The sequence below is a fragment of the Octodon degus genome, unplaced genomic scaffold (genome assembly GCF_000260255.1).
Source record: "Octodon degus isolate 3935 unplaced genomic scaffold, OctDeg1.0 scaffold00015, whole genome shotgun sequence".
Classification (NCBI taxonomy): domain Eukaryota; kingdom Metazoa; phylum Chordata; class Mammalia; order Rodentia; family Octodontidae; genus Octodon; species Octodon degus.
The window spans coordinates 1,525,785-1,544,662 of NW_004524591.1; the positions used below are offsets into that span (position 1 = coordinate 1,525,785).

At 39.0% G+C, this 18,878-nt stretch overlaps 1 protein-coding gene across 2 annotated transcripts in view; it reads left to right on the plus strand.

Moving 5' to 3' along the window:
• Znf277 (zinc finger protein 277) overlaps window positions 1-18,878 on the plus strand; it is a 152,238-nt gene that overhangs the window by 18,472 nt on the left and 114,888 nt on the right. Inside the window, exon 2 of one of the 2 annotated variants that reach the window (XM_023709887.1) lies at window positions 18,538-18,663. The exons of the other annotated variant lie outside the window; for it this stretch is intronic. The gene's annotated coding sequence lies outside the window, so the exon portion shown is untranslated. The remainder of the gene's footprint in view (window positions 1-18,537; window positions 18,664-18,878) is intronic. 2 annotated transcript variants of the gene reach the window in all.

An 18,878-nucleotide genomic window follows, 5' to 3' on the forward strand; every position in this document is an offset into this window, starting at 1 on the left:
AGGTTGCATTTTGTTCCTTCTGGTCATTTTGTGTAGCACTGTCTTCTGCCCTTTGTTGTAGATCTTTGCTGTAGTTATAACCTTCAGGTACTGAAGTTCAGGTGGAGCTCTACAGAGTTTGGACTTATCCAGCTGTGTCTGGCTTAGGTCTGGCTGCTGTGCTCAGCTCCTTCCCGCTGTGGACCAGGGTTAGGACTGGGTCTGGGCGTTCCCGGAACTCAGCAGAAATTCCTACTGGGTGGGAGGGGTGGGGGAGGTAAGGTGGAGTGGTGGGGGGCGGCCCGAGGGGGTGGCAGAGGGTCCGGCCTACGCTGTACCTGGGCTGGGATTGGTCCCACCGGCGCAGTTTAGCAGTAAGCTCTCCACACACTCACCGGACCTGGGCTAGGACTGGGTCTGGGGGTTCCTGGAAGTGGGCAGAAATTCCTACTCGGCGGGAGAGGTGGGGAGGTACTGCGGAGTGGTGGGGGGCGGCCTGAGGGGGTGGGAGAGGGTCCGGCCCACGCTGCACCTGGGCTGGGACTGGTCCAGCTGGCGCAGGTTAGCAGGAAGCTCTCCATAAACTCACTGTACCTGGGCTAGGACTGGGTCTCTCTCCACATTCTTTCTAACAGGTGTCATCTGTTACTTTTTTATGGCAGCTTTGTTAGGCAGTATGAGAATTTATTTCTTTGTGGTTTTAATTTGCATTTCCATGATGATTCGTGATAGTGATTATTTTCCCAAAGACTTCTTGGCTCTTTATGCTTGATTAGGATAAGTTTTCTTATCATTTTCTTGCCTAACTGCTATGCTAGGACTTGTAGTGTTGTTGAACAGAGGTACCCAAGAATAGGTATCCTTGTCTTATTTCTGATCTTAGAGGAAAAGCTATCTGACCCTCACCATTGAATATGATATTAAAGATAGATTTGTCATATATAAATTTTTATTAATTTACATTTGTTCTATGTTTATTATAATGAGATTTTTTTTTCTTGAAAGGATGCTAAAATTTTTCTAGTGCTTTCTCTGCATCTATTTAGATTATCAATATAGGTTTTTGTCCTTCATTCTGTTAGCGGATATATCAAATTTGTAGAATTGTATGTGCTAAATCATTCTTGCATCCATGGGATATATCTCAGTTGATCCTGGTAAATGATCCTTTTAAAGTATTGTAGAATTTGGTTTACTGATATTCTTGGTGAGGATCTTTATATCTATGTTCTTAAGATATTGGTGTGCAGTTTTCTTTCTTTTTCTCTTTTCTTCTTTTTTCTGTGCAGTTTCCTTGTCTGATTTTAGTATCAGGCCTCAAAAATGAGTTTGGAAGTAACCCCTCTTCTTCCCTTTTTTTGGAAGAGTTTGAAGGATTGATAAGAATTCTTTAATTACTGGGTAGAAGTTAGCAATGAAACCACCAGGTCCTGTGCTTTTCTTTCATTTTTGTTGTTGCTACTGATTTGTTTTCTTTACTCTGTATTCGCCTGCTCAGAGTTTCTCTATCCTCACAATTCAGGCTTGGTGGTTGTGTGTGTCTAGAAATCTATATATTTCTCCTGCGTTATCTGATTTGTTGCTGTATAGTTTTTCACAGTAGTCTCTTATGATCCTTTATCTGGTTTCTCTGATATCATTTGTAATATTTTTTTTCTCATTTGATTTTATTTTAGCTATCCCCCCCCTTCCTTTTTTTTTTTAACATAGCCTTACTTAGTCTAGCTAAGTATTTATCAATTTTTTGATAAGTTTTGGGGTTCTTTCCCTTTTTGGTGATATGGAAGATTAAACTCAGTCAGGATCTATGCAATGGGCAACATTCCAGCTCTCTTTAAAAAAAATTTTTGTGGCAAAGTCTCGCAAATTTACTAAATTGCCTTTGCAACTTTCCACATGTGCCCAGTTACCTTTACTCTTACCCCTTGCTGATTTTCTCCCCATACTCAGTCAAGCTCAGGTAAGTAGGATCATATGGTATGTAAGATTGTTCAATTTTGTGTATATGTTTTTAAAAAATTAATTTTTTTGTTGTGTGTGTGTGTGCGCGCGCACACGCTGTTTTTCTAGCTGTTACTGTAGGACTGACTTAACCAAGGCTACCCTAGACCTCAGGCAGCATCTCTTCCAGCTGGTCCCTGGCTGACCAGCACTGCTTTCCCTCCCTAGCTGAATGGGGCAAGGGCCCAGATTGAAGCCATTTCAGATCTGCCATCTCACTGAGGTTGTGAGGCCTGCCTAGGGGACTCGGATGTGTCTCCCCTTACATCCTTGTTCAACTGAGGTGGATCTAGGACTACAACAGAGAGGGACTGCAGCCAAGTTAATAATTCATTTCAGGTCCACAGCCAAGAGCAGTGTGGGCAGGCCTGTCTCTTGCAGAAGGCAGTGGTATGGGTGAGCCCCTTGGTGAGTTTGATAGAGACCCAAAGTTGAATGTGATGGAAATGGATGGGGGCCATTTCAGTCTGTGCTGGCAAGGCCACAGCCCATGAGTCTGCTAGCTAGTTGTACACCTCTCTCAAGTGAGCCTCCTAGATCTCAGGCTCCATGGGGATTTCAGACTCCCACCTGAATCCGTCAAAAAAGCACTTTCATTCTTGGGCAGCTGGAAAATAGCTCTGCCTGGGAGCTGGGGTATACATGAGCTGGAGATCTTTTCCTATTCCTCCAGGTTGTTGACCCAGTTCTATACTTTCTGTTTAGAATTTTCTAAACTAAGAATCAAGATAACTTTAGTCACCAGAAAACTTTCAAAAATAAAAATTGTGTCATATCCAAAGGAAAAAACAGTGTCCTTTTGAAGTCAGGTGGTAGCTTAGTCCTATAGTAGATTCTTAAAATGGGAAAGATATGCTGGGACATAGCTGGTTATAGGTGATGATTCTGTTTGGGTTAGGTTGTGTTCTGTTCATACTCTGTGATCAGGAATGCCCTGTCAGCTGTAGGCAAAGAACATAAAGATAAGACAGCTATCAATTAGAATATAGCCAGGTGGAAAGATTTGAAGTACTGTGAAAGAAAACCCAAGCAAGGAAGTTATTACACACACACACACACACACACACACACACACCCCACTATTGCTGGAAAGTGGGGACTCCAGTATAGAACTGGGCTCAGTTCTAAATACAGCAAGGGAAAGTGAAGATTTATAACCAAAAAAATAGGCTGAAGGAGGAGGGGGGATAGTAAAGTACTAGAGACAACTTGAGTGGTAAAGGGAGATTCTTCCTGAAAGCAACAACAGGATCAGACATCAAGTGGGAGCTAGTGAGGAATGAAAGATTTCATCAGGTTTTAAGGGCGATAAAATGCCAAGAGTGGATTCTTTTAACCTGACTTAATAGGATTCTCTAAAACTGAGATATGCACATCTGTGAGTGAGAAGGGTTCAAGAGGATGTTAAAATGTACTCAAGGAAAGAGTTGTCAGTATGAAGGACATAGTAAGTATCCTAGGCTTTCGGGACAGGACTTAGCTCATGAAAAGGCCACAGAGAAGCAGATTTGTAGGAACATGGGTTCTGAGTTAGGTATCAAGTCAAGCAGTTTGTAGAATCTGGTCAACAGATTGAGAATTCAGTTACCAGGAAGGGAATACAAATTAAGGTGATTTTTTTGTTTTGTTTTGTTTTGTTTTGTTATCAAGAAACTGGTCATATGCTCAGCCCTAACATCTCAGACCCAGATGGAGAAAGGACCACAAACACTGAGTTGATGCAGAGACACCAGCTTAAGGTGCTCCCTGCAGGTACAAAGCCAACCAATGGTGGGCATGGGGCCCCTTCCGACTTTAATCAGTAGTACTGGCCAGAGCTTTTAGCCCAGCAGCTCATTACAATTGCCCATATGGCCATTGAACTCCTCACCCTGAGCTCATTAATTCTGAATAATCAGCCAGTTGTAATGTGATTCTCAAGTGTAAGGTGATAGCACCCTTTCTTTCTCAGGACTCCTACAGTACAAGGAATTTGATGCTGCAGAGAATTCTTGTTCTTGATTTTTTTTTCCCTTGTGAAATAACTTAGATTTTTTTGGCTGAACAGATTAAATTGTTAATAATTTCCTACATTCATACAATAGTTTTAATGTATGAGTAGTTTCTATAAATAGAATACAGTCCTGTTTTCCTTTTGTACATTAAACCCGGAGTTCATCCAACGATGAACTAAAGCCCTTAGGTAATGGACTGAAAATAAATTAATTTCTTTGTTATCATGATTTTTAAAATGTTGTCATAGAAATATATGTTTTGTTCAATATGTGATTATAGGAAGGATCAACATAAATTTAGTATGTTCTTTATGTTTTTAGGGTCAATATTTCAGGATTCTATGAAATTATTAGACTAAAAAATATTATGTGTTTATACATAAAGAGAATTTCATGACTAAATAATTTGCAAATACTGAGTTAGACGTTTACATAGCTTTCCTAGTTGAATAATTCTAGTTTTTGTGACTAATACAGAAATACTGTATGCTGCTTTCCAAATATTTGATTATAATGACCTATTAACATTTTATGGGACAATAATGTTCCATAGAATTTAATTTGGAGCATCTTTCCCTAATGTATTAAGAATTTAGACATTCCAGACTGAGTGTAATGGTGCACACCTATAATCCCAGCACTCTAGAAGCCTGAGGCAAGAGGATCTCAAATTCAAGCACAGCTTAGACAGTCTAGTAAGTTAGCAAGGACCTATCTCAAATTGTTTAAAAAGGATAGGGATGTACCTTAGTGCCGAGGCCCTGGATTCAGTCCCTAGTACTGGGAGAAAATAAGTGTAGGCCTTCCAAAAGTTCCATCTGTTCCATCTGTGTGTGTCTCCAGGAGATCATTCACCTAGCTATACCAATAACTGTTATGTTTATAGCTTTCTTGCTTTACCTTTAATGAGAAGAAAATGAGTGCAGCATGCTAAAGACAAGATCAACCCAAGACACATTAAGTACTTTTTCTTTGCCTCCAACATGTGGCATCCTTTAAAGAATATTATCCCCATTATATCCAGAAAGCCAAAGTTTTTTTAATTATCTAAGGTATTATCAAATTATTGATATAAATAAAACCTGCCACATATGAGAATATTTGCTCGTCATTGTTCTCTCTCTCTCCCTCCCTCCATCTCACTTTCTTCCTTCCTTCCTTTCTTTCTATTCTTTTTTTGGTTTGGTTTGGTTTGGTTTGGTTTGGTTTGGTTTGGTTTGGTTTGGTTTGGTTTTTTTTGTGGAACCAGGGATTGAACTCAGGCTCTTATGCTTGCCAGGGAAGCACTTATTCCACTAAGCCATCTCCCTGGCCTGCCTGCTTGCTTGCTTGCTTGCTTGCTTGCTTGCTTGCTTGCTTGCTTGCTTGCTTGCTTGCTTGCTTTCTCTGTTAGTAGTATGGATTGAACCCATGTTGGACTTACTAAACATGTACTCTACCACAGAGCTATGCTCTCAGCCCTATTTAATGTCACTTCCTTAATACATTCAAATTAAGATTTAAATACTGAATGATAAAAAAAGAAAATATTTTTTAGCTAACCAGTTTCTGACCTACTGTTCCAGAATATTCAAGCCTGTGCTTCTGATTAAGTCAGGTAACCATAGCTATTTAATATATTATTTAAGATTATAAATTTTTAATTCACATTCCTCTCTCAGCTTTCATTGACTTCAAGAATGTAGGTTAGTTTCAATTTTTTTGAATTGTATTTGTGTGGCATTGGCGTCAGCGTCAGAAATGTCAGTTTCTTTATTACTATTTATTAATTAAATGATGGATCCAAGCATCTCTTTGATGTGATATCCACAACTAGTAGAAATTTGTGTGTGTGTGTGTGTGTGTGTGTGTGTGTAAAAGGTTGTTTAAAAACAGCTTCAACATGATTCATGGATCCCATTGTTATTCACTTCTATTGCAGTGTTCCAAGCCAGCTGGCAAATCTCCATTTCTTCAGGATTCTTTCTTTAAATGTAGTCCCACAGTAGACTGCTTCAGAATAAAGATTATAAATGAGACAAGTATATTACTTTCTTTTGTTGTATCTTTTCCTAAAATTACATTTTATATGTAATTTGTGGTAATTCATTAATGAATCACATTCTAAATATATATTTCTCAGAAGTAATTATATGTTTGTCATTATTAGCTGATTCTTGAATTCTACCATGAAACACTCTCATACTTGTGAAAAGTCAAACACATATTTGTATGTTTATGGGATACACATGGTTCCTGTAAAATATACTCTCCATAAATTGTTCTTTATAGCTTTTGTAACCTTTATTAATATATAACTTAGCTCTCTTCCTTTCTAGTAAAGTCATTCATGCTGTACTTTAAATTCTAATGTCCCCTTTTATGTGAAACGATGCCAGAACCCTATGTTGTATATTTTTTTGTAGAATTAATCATATACGACATAGTAATCTAGAAGAATTCCATTAATCTTCTTGTATAGAGATATGTTTGAATTTCAGCAGCTTAGCTTGTTACATACTATATTTATTTCCTGGGGTTGCCTATAACAAAACAACACCAAAACCTTGTGTCTTAAAACAACAACAAAAAAATTTATTTTCTTGTAATTCTGAAGGCCAGAAGTCCTAAGTCAGTGTGCCAACAGGGCTACACTCTCTGAAGGTTCTGATGGAGAATCTTTCCTTACCTCTTCCAGCATCCCATGGTACCAAGGGTTCTTGTCTCGTGGCAGCATAACTGTAGTCTCCTACCTCCCTCTTCACATGATACCCTCTCTTGTGCATCTTTGCCTGTCACTTGTCTCTTGAAGGCATTGTCAGCAGATGAGGAGTCATCATAATCCACGATGATCTTAACTCAATATCCTTAATTACATCTGCAAGACCCTATTTCCAAGGACGATCCCATTTTGAAGTTGTAAATGATGTATCTGTATGTCCCCATTCAGCCAACTGCACCTATTGAATACATTGTCCTTATTTCCAGAGACTGTAGTCATCTCTCTGATCTGGCCAGGGGTATGTTCAGGTGCGTGCATGTTATCATGCATATATGTGTTTGGGAGGTGACAGCAATTTTTTCTTTTTTGCCTCTCAGCTCTTTGTAGCGGATGGTATCTGCGGCTTGACTTTATGGACATTGGAAATTAAGCGTTGACCTTATTAAACTCTTGAGGAAGTCACCCCTGAGGATTTGAAAAGGGTTTATTATTTGTGTAGAATTTTTTATAATGTGGTTTTTTTATCACCTTTTTTTACCATGCTTATCTTCTATTTTCTTAGTTACTTTGATTACATACACCAATTGCTCATTGACAGAGAACTATAAATTTGTCCTTTGCGCATGCAGCCCCTGGAATTTGGTGCCATCCTGATATTGAGAGCATAGGTTGGTTCAAAGAACACAGAAATGTTATCAAAAGAATCAAGTGCACTATACCAAATACATTACTAAAAAAGAATCAAATGTGCTTACTATTTGTGGGACTTTAAATAAATTATATTACCTGAACCTATTTCTCAGAAGTAAAACAAAAATAATAATTTTACCTCCGTATTAGAGCATGCACTTTTTAGGAGATGATTTTTAAAGTGTAAAGGTCTAGGAGCCAGGGACATAGCTCAGTAGAATAAGTGCCTGCCTGCAAAGTGCAAGGTCTTGAGTTCAATCCCCAGTACCGCAAAAAAAGAAAAAAAAAAAAAAAAAAAAGTGTGAAGGTCTATATAAATGTTCTTACAGTTTAGTATCAGTTTAGTGTCTGTATGGGAGGACCATTTTTGTATTTACTGATGAGTGTTTTTTCTTTTTCTTTTTTTTTTTTTTAAAGCTGCGATGTAGTTTGACCAGCTTCTCCTTTTAAGCTGTCACTTATCCTTTAATATAAATATTTATAGAGTGTCTTCGGGGTGATTTGGAAAGAAGCTACTTTGGGAAATGTCTTCAGTGGACAAGACATAAAGCTGCAGGCCCTGGAGAGAAGTGGTGGGAGATGAAATAGGAGACTATCTAGTAACCAACTTACATGACCTGTCTGATGTTCCAAACCCTTATTTATGTAGTTGTGGATGTTTCACAGATTTCAGTTTCTGTATTCTTTCTGACCAAGTGGTTTCCAAAGCACTTACTAGAGTCTTGTTAAAAGTGTAATGGAGGGGCTGGGGAGATGGCTCAGTAGAATAAGCGCTTCCCTGGCAAGCACAAGGGTTTGAGTTCAATCCCCAGTTCCGCCAAAAAAAAAAAAAAAAAAAAAAAAAAAAAAAAAAAAAAAAAAAAAAAAAAAAAAAAGTAATGGAGCCCAAAATAATTCTTCCTAGGGGAAAAAAAAAAAAATACCTCCTTTAATCATCTGGGGTTTGCATTTCAGCAAGCATTTACTGAGCACTAATTACGTGTAAGACCCTGGAGGCACCAAAAATGAAGACAAAAATTCAATTCTTGAAGGTGCCATTTTTCAAGTGTAGGAAAAGAGTGTAGAAATGTAATGAGAGTCACATTGGGCTGGAGCTTGAGCTCAGTGGCAGAGTGCTTTCCTAGCATGCACAAAGCCCTGGTTTCCATCCCCAGCACCACCAAAATCAAAAAAATGTCACACTGAAGCAGCAGCACATTTCAGTCTTCTGTGTTACTAAGCTGTCTGGGGTTTAGGATATCCTTTATCAAGAAGTGAGATCTGGGCAAGGGTCTGCCAGTTAGTCAAGAGCAGGTAGTGGAAGTCATGTGTGAAATGCAGTTTTGGGGTGCATTTTACAAAGCCGTAAGAGTCCAATAGAGTAGGAGACAAGGTGAAGAAGACACAGTACTTTAAAAGAATTTTGTGGAGCATGCAAAAGAACGTGATTTTCCTTGCATGAGGGAGTGTTGTAGGTGGCTGATACGAATCAGATTTGCTGGGCAGAAGTGGCCTTTTGTCCTTAGTGATGTGGAAATGGATATAGGGTCAGGGTGGGTCATGAGGAGGCTCTTAACAGAACATGCTTCTTATTCAATTTAAACTGGATAGCAAGCCAAATAGGTTTTCCTAAAGTATAGAAAGCATCATCATTTTTACCTTCCAGCTCAAAAGCCAGTAATGACTTCCCTGAGGAAGATTTGCAGAATGAAAGCATGTGTCTTGTGCAGGAGCCCCTGAATTGGCCCCTCTACTTTAAGCTCCTGCTGCATCTCAATCACAAAGAGAGCTGAGGCTTTTCTTTTTCTTCCTTATTTGTAACTCTTCAGGTATGAGTACCACATTAGAAGAGTAATCTAACAGGTATGGATCAAAGAGTTAAGCCTGTTCATTGAGTGTACATTTGACTCTGTCATGTGGAACTCAGGGAGTTTTTAAATTTCCTTCACAATATTAAGTAAAAAATTTTTAAGTTTTGCTTTTTTACATTATGGAATTTCACAGCTGATATCTCTTCCATGATTAAAAGTGGCCAGGCAATTCTGTACTTTTGTTTTGATCAATAATAAATTCTTCCAGATTTTGCTTGAATATAAGAATTTTCAAGCAAGACCTCATGTCTTTTGGGATTTGGTGTAGGGAAATGATTGTGTGATTTGAAAATTTGTGTGTGTGTGTGTATGTATAAAATTTTTAATACTTTGAAAATGTTGATGCGTGTGATGTAGTGAACTTTACTATGATAATCTAGAAAAGAAATTATTATCACTAAAATTTTGTTATTGAAAATTTATACACACAGAGAGGGTCTTCTGTTCTGGCTTAACATCATTGGTAAGTCAAAAGCCACCCTTATGCAAATATCAGAGGTATTTGATATTCAACTGTAATACTTTTTAATGATGAAAAGCATATTTTATGTGGCGCTCAGTTACCTGATGAATGCCATTTGGTCCTAAAGTTAGAATGTGATTTTTCAGATTTTTTTTTTTTTTTGCATGCTATCACCTACCTTCCCCCATCTTAGTGAGATATTACAATAGATTATTCATCTGTGAATTTTTTCATCTTTTCTATAACTATGCCTAACATAAATGATGTCTCCTTTTATTTCTGAAAATGAGGAAATATATCATCACAGTACTATTTCAAATTGAGTACTGGTATCAAAGCCACTATAGAGCTTTCAATTCTTCAATTGATCAGTGTAAAATGTAGGTATTCTTTCCTACTAGCACATGCATTTACTTCCAAGAATTCATTATAAGAAAAAAAAGTCTAGTCTATTATTTCAAAAAGTAGGCAATCTAGTAGTTTCCACTTCATCAGGAAGGAGCACTGATATCAATTTTAAGTACTGTTTTTCCCATTCATTTCCCTTTGTGAAAACAGCAGCCACCAGGAACTGCCAAAAAGAAGAAAAACTCAACGGAAAGTCATTGCAAAACCTATGTCCCCTAAGTGGGATATTTTAAAGACTAGACAGATAACGTTAGAAGTGAATAATGAGATCTTTAGAATTACTGTAGGAATTAGACATCAGTGTAATTGGGATTAAATTTTCAGAGGAAGGCAAAACAGAAGGTAAATTACAAGAAAAGGAACAAGCTATCAAGTAAGTAACAAAGAAATAGTAAATACTATTTCTTTCACAAGAGGAAACCTTGTGAAAGAAATAGTGTGTCTTTTTGAAACACTAACAGAGCAGTCTGTCTGCAGTGATTGTTCATGTAAGGTAATGCTCTGAACTTTCAAGTGTTCCTCTTCAGTAACATAATGTGATTTGATTTGCCCACTTTGAATTAATTTGAAATCCATATTACAAATGAGTAATAAGAATAGAGGCGGGGCTGGTGAGACGGCTCAGTGGTCTAAAGCACCTACTTAGAACAAGCTTAGCAAAGCACACTGACTGCGGTTCAATCCCCCAGCAGCACATGCCAGCCAGCCCCGCCCCCTGGTGGGCTGAGCTGGCCACACACACACACACACACACACACATAAATAAATAAATTAATTTAAAAAAAAAAGGAACAGAGGCGCTTTCTCGGTTACTCACGTGTGCATGTTTGTACACAGACAATAGCGTGCGTCCACGGTTGGTGACAACATAGGCCTGAGGAGATGAGCACATGTTGGAGCTGGCTGCTCTCTGATGTCCTCTCCCCAGAGCCCTTTGAGCAGCTAGGTAGCGACTTAATAGAGGATCCACTGTTGAGTGATTGTATGTCAAATGTTGTATCATCTGAGCCAAGATTTACTGATGCTGTGCTTACCCTGTCGGCCTTCATGCCCTGTAATTTTGTCCCTCGTACTCCTTAGAGTATGAGAGGAAGATTCCTAAAGCCATTATCTATGTGATCGACTCCCAGTATATCTGTGCATTTTGAAAAAAGTGTATCACCTTTTAACTATTTTAATACAATGTCATATTTTCTTTCTGCCTAGAATATCTTTTCTTTGCCTATCTACCCCACAAACTTCTCCTCAAGATTTAGTTAGTGGGCGTAGGAGCACACACCTGTGATTCCAGCACTTGGAGGCTGAGGCAGGAAGATGGCTAGTTTGAGACCAGCCTGGACTACATAGCAAAAACTTGCCTTTAAAAAAGAAGACTTAGTTTACTTATCACGTTCACCTTTTCTTGCCAACTCCTTGGCTCTACCTAAAAAGTAGCCATCTACTTGGCAAGCATTTTCTTGCTGGTGCTCTTGTGTTGTCTTTACAGAACTGGGAACAGAGCCTAAACAAACACTGCTGCTGAGCCCCTTTGGAAGCCCCCTTCCCCCCCTTTTTTTTGGTTATAATTGTTCTGTTTTATTATGTTATTGTTAATCTTTAGCCAGGCCTAATTTATAAATGGGCATTTATCACAAGTATATGTATATAGGAAAAGCAGAGTGATAGGGTTTGATGCCATCTGTGGTTTCATGGAGTGAGCAAGTAATTACATTTGCAAGCCTCAAAACTGGAAGTGTTTATTGTCTGGCCTTCCAGTGAAAAAGTCTGCCCCCCCCCATCACCTCTCACATCCCTTCAAGTTATGAGCATTTTCTACATTGAGCCATTCTCAGTGATAATAGAAATGATTGCCATGACGTGTGCATTCTTCCTGGGTACTCAGCGCTTCTTGTGCACATCAGTCAGTCCAGCTGTCATGGAGAGCACTGTTGTCTCCATGTCATGGATGAGGAAATTGAGACTCTGAGAGCTGAGTCAGTGCTCCAGGGACTGGGCCAGTGAGGGGAGCAGCTTCGAGTCCATCTATATGTACTGATCGGGGTCTTCGTGGGGGAGCGTGGGAGCCTTCATTTCACCATTCCACCATCAGCACATGCATCTGTCCCTGTCTCTATCACTCCATCTGTCTCTGTGTCTCTGCTTCTGCTGTGTCCTCATCTTTGACCCTGTGATCTCCATCTTCACAGTCTTTTGTTTCTCATCTCTGCTCCTACCCATGTGTCCCCCTCCAGGTTCTGCCACTACCTTGTCTTTTCTCTCTCCCTATTCTGTCTTTCTCCTGATCCCTTTCTCTCCCCATCTCTATTTCTGCGCCCCACATCTCCGTAGCTCCCCTATCTATCTCTGTATATCTTTCTCTACCCACAATGTCTCCATTATTCCTTTCTCTCCCTTTTCCACCTGTCTCTCCCTAGCTGGCGCTCTCTGCCTTCTGTCCCACCCATTCCACTCCCCTCGAGGCCTGTAATCATCATGCCCCATCCTTTCTGCTCATTAAAAAGTTCATCACACTCTCTTTAGCTCCTTAGTGACCTCCTCCAATGGAAACACCCAAACCAGTGGGCCCTGGAGGTATCTTACTAAATTACATAGACTGGCCATGAATTTTGGATCCTTCTGCCTCACCCTTTGGAGTCACTAGGATTGCAGGCTTGTGCCAGAGTAGAGTACCCAGCTTGTTCTCTGCTCTTAATGCTTATTTCCACTGTGAGTTTCTGACTTCAGTTTCCATATTGCCATTATGACTATAATTCACTTTGCTCTTGTGTTTTATGTTTGGATGCCTAGTAAATGATGGCATTACTACTCTTGGCAACTATCACTTGAACAGGATTAAACATCAATCCACTGTACAAGTACTGCTGAGGCTAAGGCACCCCTTCCAATCCTCTTCCCTCAGCCACTGGAGGATCCTGTTCTTGAAGATCCCTTGTAGAGTTTGCTTCTGTCCACACTCCTCCACTTTAGCAACTCATGTTTTCTGGAACATTGCTCTGTGCCTAATCTCATTTTATCACCTCAGCAACATTTAGGAGATGAGCAAACTAAGAAGCAGAAAGCATAGTAGTGCACTACTAATTTTTAGCACTAGCACTGTCAGCAGAATCCATAGATCTGTTTACTCTCGTGTCGTACAACCCCACAAATCTACTCTTCACCAGCAGTGTTAGCAGTGTTGATTCAAAGCAGAGGCACTTAAACATAGTTGCACAATTTGGTTTACATTTTGAAATTGATGACATAATTACTGTATTTTGATAAAGACATTTATGCAAATATTCTGAGGCTTTTAAGTTCTTAGTGTTCATCAGACTACTTCTTTTTTATAATACTACTCTCTTGCTTTCTGTTTCATTTATTTGGGTAGTTTTCACTTCTTTGAACAGAAAACTGTTTTTAGTATTTTAAGCTACAAACTTCCAAAACTTTGCCTGCTGATTTTCTACAAAACCTTTTGGACTCTGCTTGAGGTTGGATAGTGCATAGGAGGGAAAGGCATACAGAAGAGCCGCGTGGGAAAGTAGAGTGTGGTATCTGCATGGAGCAGTAGATTGTGTGCAAGAGAGAGGGAGGGAGGGAGAGCCCGGGAGATGGCTCAGTGGAATAAGTGCTTCCCTGGCAAGTGCAAGGGCCAGAGTTCAATCCCTGGTTCCGCCAAAAACAACAACAACAACAAGAGAGAGGGAGGGAGACACCAGCCAGAGTGGATTCATGGGACATGGTGGCTTATGTCTTGTTCCCCATGGCACCTTCATGCCTCGGCCTCCCTCCTTCAGCTCTATGGTCCTCACATCCATTCCAAAGATTAAAATCCTAGTGCTTCCCTATTTTCAGCAAATCTCAACTTTTGAGGCAGCTTACACCTCTGCCCGCTGTTACTTGTCACTTTCCCTGGGATTGCCAATGCGCTTTTTCTTCGTATTTTTTGTTTCTGCATCTCTTCCGTCCATGTAAGTCTTGCCAGACTACAGATCCCAACTTGCAGAAGAATCCCTCCTTGGAGTGTCCTCTAGTCATACCCACTATGGATTTTTCCTTCTGTTAATGTACCTCTTCTTTATGAGCTAAATTAATGATTTTTTGAAACTGCAATTTCAGAAGCCTCATAGCCACTGAAGCTAGACTGGAGTGAAAGTCAGCCACACAGACTGCTCCCTTGCCTCCCCTCCATCTTCACCCAGAGTGTCTGTTTTTATAAGATTTATATGTTAGAATTTTGTGTGAGACAATTTGGAAAAGAGTTCCATTGCTTAAAGAAAAAAATATTTGAAAGGTGTTGCTCTCATAGCAATATACCAAATAATGTAAACGCAAGAGTGCTAAAACTTTTGTTTTATATGTATATGTTTTGTCTCATAAAATGCACTTGGAAGTGTCTTGAAATTAATTTATCTTTCTTTTCTCCATTGTGCCCAGCTCAGTGCTAGGCAAAGGAGTGCATTCTACTCACTGCTTTATTTTTTCATTCATTTTACAGATGATGTGGTAAAAGTCATATGCGATTTTAAGTGAAAGTGTAGTGCCTCATAACACCTACCCTTTTTTTTTTTTTTTTTTTTTTGGTGGAACCAGGGATTGAAATCAGGCCCTTGCACTTGCCAAGGAAGCGCTTATTCTGAGCCATCTCCCCAGCCCCTCTCCTCTCATTTTTAAAGAAGTTGTAACAGAAGATAGTACATAGCGCAAAGTAACATTGATGAAGACAGGATTTTACATGTCAGCAGTAAGCAACGTAGGTTTTGGAGGAATGAAAGCCTTTTTCCATTGCCCTTAAAGTCAGGCCACTTAATGTTGTGACATTGATACAGGTTTGGAACATATGGCTAATTTCTCAGTCTTACTCATGCCACTTAGGCTTATAGAACTTATATATTGATGCATAAATGTATGAACTAGCATCTTTTTGAGCTGTATGCATAGCAGAGAGCCCTTATTTATGTTTCACTAAGACATAGCTAGCTAATGAGAGACTCATTGATATATTATTGTCATTGGACTGCAACTACATTGGAGAAGCAAGATGTTAGTTTATTGCAATAGAAAAGCAGAAAGACAAGGCCAGTGAGTGAAACACTGTATTGAGAATAAAGTGCCTTTGTCACCATAGAGTACTGCTTCCTATAAGCATTTCCTTAAAAGAGGAAATGAATAAAGAAAGATAGCATAGTAATATTGTTCCTGTGTCCTGGGGTATAGCTTTGGTTCTTTCTGAGTCACTGAGAAAGAAGAAAACATAACAAAAGTTCTTCTCTGGTGAAAAGGCACATTAGATATACAAGTCCACAGTGTCCTTAAACAAACCTAAAAATAGCTTTGTCTAGTTTGTAAATTCTGATAGGGTAGAACCCACAAACTTAGAAGCTGGAAATCTGCAGTGCTGTCTACCAGTATCCTGGCACCTGAGACAAAACATCAAATAGCTCCCTGCTTCTGTTTCCTCATCTGAGGACTAATAATTATGAAATAAACTCCTCAGATGAGAGTGGTGAGGCCTTTGTATGGAGGTTCATAATATGGCTTAAGTCCTCACCATTAAATCCAATAAAAGATACCAAAGATATCACCACCTCAGACTTCATAAATTCTCTGAGTGGACTGAACAAAGGAACAAGTGCCCCAGAGTCTCTGTAACACCTGACGAGTGTGTCTGAGGAACTAGCCTGGCCACTAGAGTAGAACAGTGAAGCGAATGAGGAAATCCCAGAGGAAAAGCAGGCCTCTGAACAGGAAATCATAATATTATTTAGTAAATAGTGTCTTGTGAATAGAAAGGTTATGATTTTAAAGTCTTCAAAGAGGAGGCTATGGTAAAGAAGGTTTCAAAAGGGATTATTTTGTTGTTTTGTTTTTTTTTTAAAGGGATTATTTTGAAGGCTATATTACTGAGGATTCAGCAAGAAATTTGTTATGATAAATCTTGGTTCATTGTCATATAAATATATTAAGTTAAGACTTTTGCTATTCGATTTTCTTCTTAAATCACATACCTGAAATCTGAAGTGAAAAATGTTGGGAAACTTCCATGGAGACTGTCATCTTTGCTAAAATTGGCTTACATTAGAATTTCAGAACCTTCTAAACCTTAACTAAATTATGATATAGTTGTATGCCATTAAAAGCAATTCTAAGAATACTTACTTCCCAGCTCTTTGAAATCTATTTCCATAGTTATTTCTTACTCCCTGACTCTTCCTAATTTCATTATTTGAAAACCTGAGAGCAATCCAGACACCTGTACATCTCCTTTCCTTATTCCCCAGAGCTGTCTTTTATAGCTACATGGACGCTTCAGCCTAGATATTATGCAGAGCCATAACCTAGTGAGCAAATAAGGTGGTCTTTTTTGTGTAGCCCCCAGTTGGGGGCCATCGTGCTTGACCATAATTAATAAAAATCTCACAATATGATTTCTGCCACTCTTCCTTCTCATCCTTTTGAAAGGATTTTGATTTTGGTTTCCTTCATGATGTTCAAAGAAATTAAACATCATCTAAGGATGGACGGCTGTATATGTGACTATATCTCATGATTAAAGGATACTTTCAACGTTTATATGAATACCAGAAAGTGCTCAGTATGACTTTGCTTTATTTTCTCAGAAATGTTAAAGTTCTTATTGTTGTTCATCAAGTCTCCTCTTTCATTCACTTGTGTGCCGGTGATGCCTTTCCAGTTGGTCCCCATAGCAACACTGGATAATGCTAATGAAACTGCAACATCTTAAGCTCTCCCACAGAGCATCTCTGTTAAAATAGCCATGAAACACAGTTGTGTTTCTTATTTTCTCTCCTCTAAAGAGATTGGGATTTGGATTCTTTCCAATGATCAACTCTTAACTTCCTAAACTGTCTGACTAGAATTGGAATATCTAATTTAGAGAAGATTTTAAGATGGCAATAAACCACAGTTGGGATACCATTTCCACTCTCCATTCATGCCCCAGGTTGGTGTACAGCTGTGGTCCTCTAAATATGCTTTCACAGCAGCACCTGGGAAGTTGGTAGAAATCCTTATTCACGTGTCTTACCCCAAACCAACTGCATCAGCAACTCAGGTCCTCCAGGTAATTTAGATGCACTAAAGTTGGAGAAACATTGGTATACATAAGGTAAACTGGTATAGTAGGTAGTAACATCACACACAGTTTTTATATGTGCTTGGATTGTGTTAACATGATTAGAAATTATTTTAGTGTTTTTTTTATTTCTTGAACTTATTTATACTGTGAAAGATATTATGAATATCAATTTGCACTAAGATAAAATATGGCATTGGACTGTGATTGATTTCAGCTACTGAAAACAAAAACTTACCTTTTATTAATAATCATAAGAAAAAGTTATTTGATCCCTGTCACCACATGCCGCACCAGCCCCACCCCCTGGCACCCTGAGCGAGCCACTGAGTCTTGGCATGGTGGCACATACCTGTAATGCCAGCAGTGGGGGGGCTGAAACAGGATCACTACAAGTCTGAGCTGCATAGCGAGACCCTGTATCTATGAAAAAGAATAAGTCAAATTATACATAGAAAAGAAAAAGCCAAATTATTTCCATTAAGTCTGTAGTATTAGATAATGATGCAGACTATAAAAACTTGTTTTTTTTTTTTAATTTCGTAGGTGGAAAGCTAATATTTCATTTGTAGATGGTGACAAGCATCTACCTTTTTCAAAGAAGTCTTTTAATTAGTGCTTTTTTGCTGTGGTTTGTAATTTATCCTTTTTATCTTCAAACATATCATAAGCATACAGTAAAAATAAGGTTATTTTAGAGGCCATGACTTATAAAGCAGATAGTAAGTAGATATAACAGAAAATTGCAAAAAGAACAAATTAACCCATATCATGTAAAATTTTAAGAGACAGACTCAGAACTTAGAGATCCAGGCAGAAATGCAAGCTAGAAAGTCCCTAAAATGAAGTATTTCATTCCCCAAACTGAACCATCTGTATACCAGGAAGTTAAAAGAGCCTAAGGAAATTGTGTTGGTGGTGGTCTGCATGGACCCAAAGGCCAGGCTGTCAGCATTGTAGTAGAGCTAAGCAGGCTTCAGAAATCAAGGCAAGCTACGATGACTCATCTGGTCAGTAATCCAAAAGTCAGTTAGTCCAAGGAAATAGTAGCAATAGAGTAAGCCTGGTCGCCCTCTTCAGCCTGAAAAGAAGCACCTGCCATTTGTTCCTTTCTCGAGGTCTTCATGGCTTCAGTTCAGATCCTTAGTGTGTGTCACCTGTTCTTCTGCACTTCCTCCTATGCGGGGTCAGATCCCTGAGTACTAATACTCTTCATAGTTCCCACCTGCTGCCTTGTGCTTCCTGCCATGTTGCTCCTTATCTTCCCTGCGGTTGCTTTGCTTTCCCATCTAGGTCTGTCCTCTCTGTGCCCTGAAGGTCATTTCTCACCTTTGATGGGCAACTTCCATACTCTTCTCCTTCTGGGTGTTCCACAGACCCTGCATATACCTTCACTCATAAGGAATACTGAATATTAAAATTGCTGGTGTCTTCCTGTGTTCTGAGACCAGGATCCATGTCCTCCCCTCCGTAGTCCTTGCCATAGCTGAGTGCCTGGCCAGGTAAGATTTTAGTAAACATACAATGTTTTGAGTGAGTAGATAAGATATTTTTATGTATAATTGGCCTAGAAAACATCATAGATTTTCTGAAGTAATTCTAAATTTACATATGTTACCCTTATCTCACACCTATCAGCAGCTTTTATTTATTTATTTATTTATTTATTTATTTATTTGAGAGAGAGAGAGAGAGAGAGAGAGAGAGAGAGAGAGAA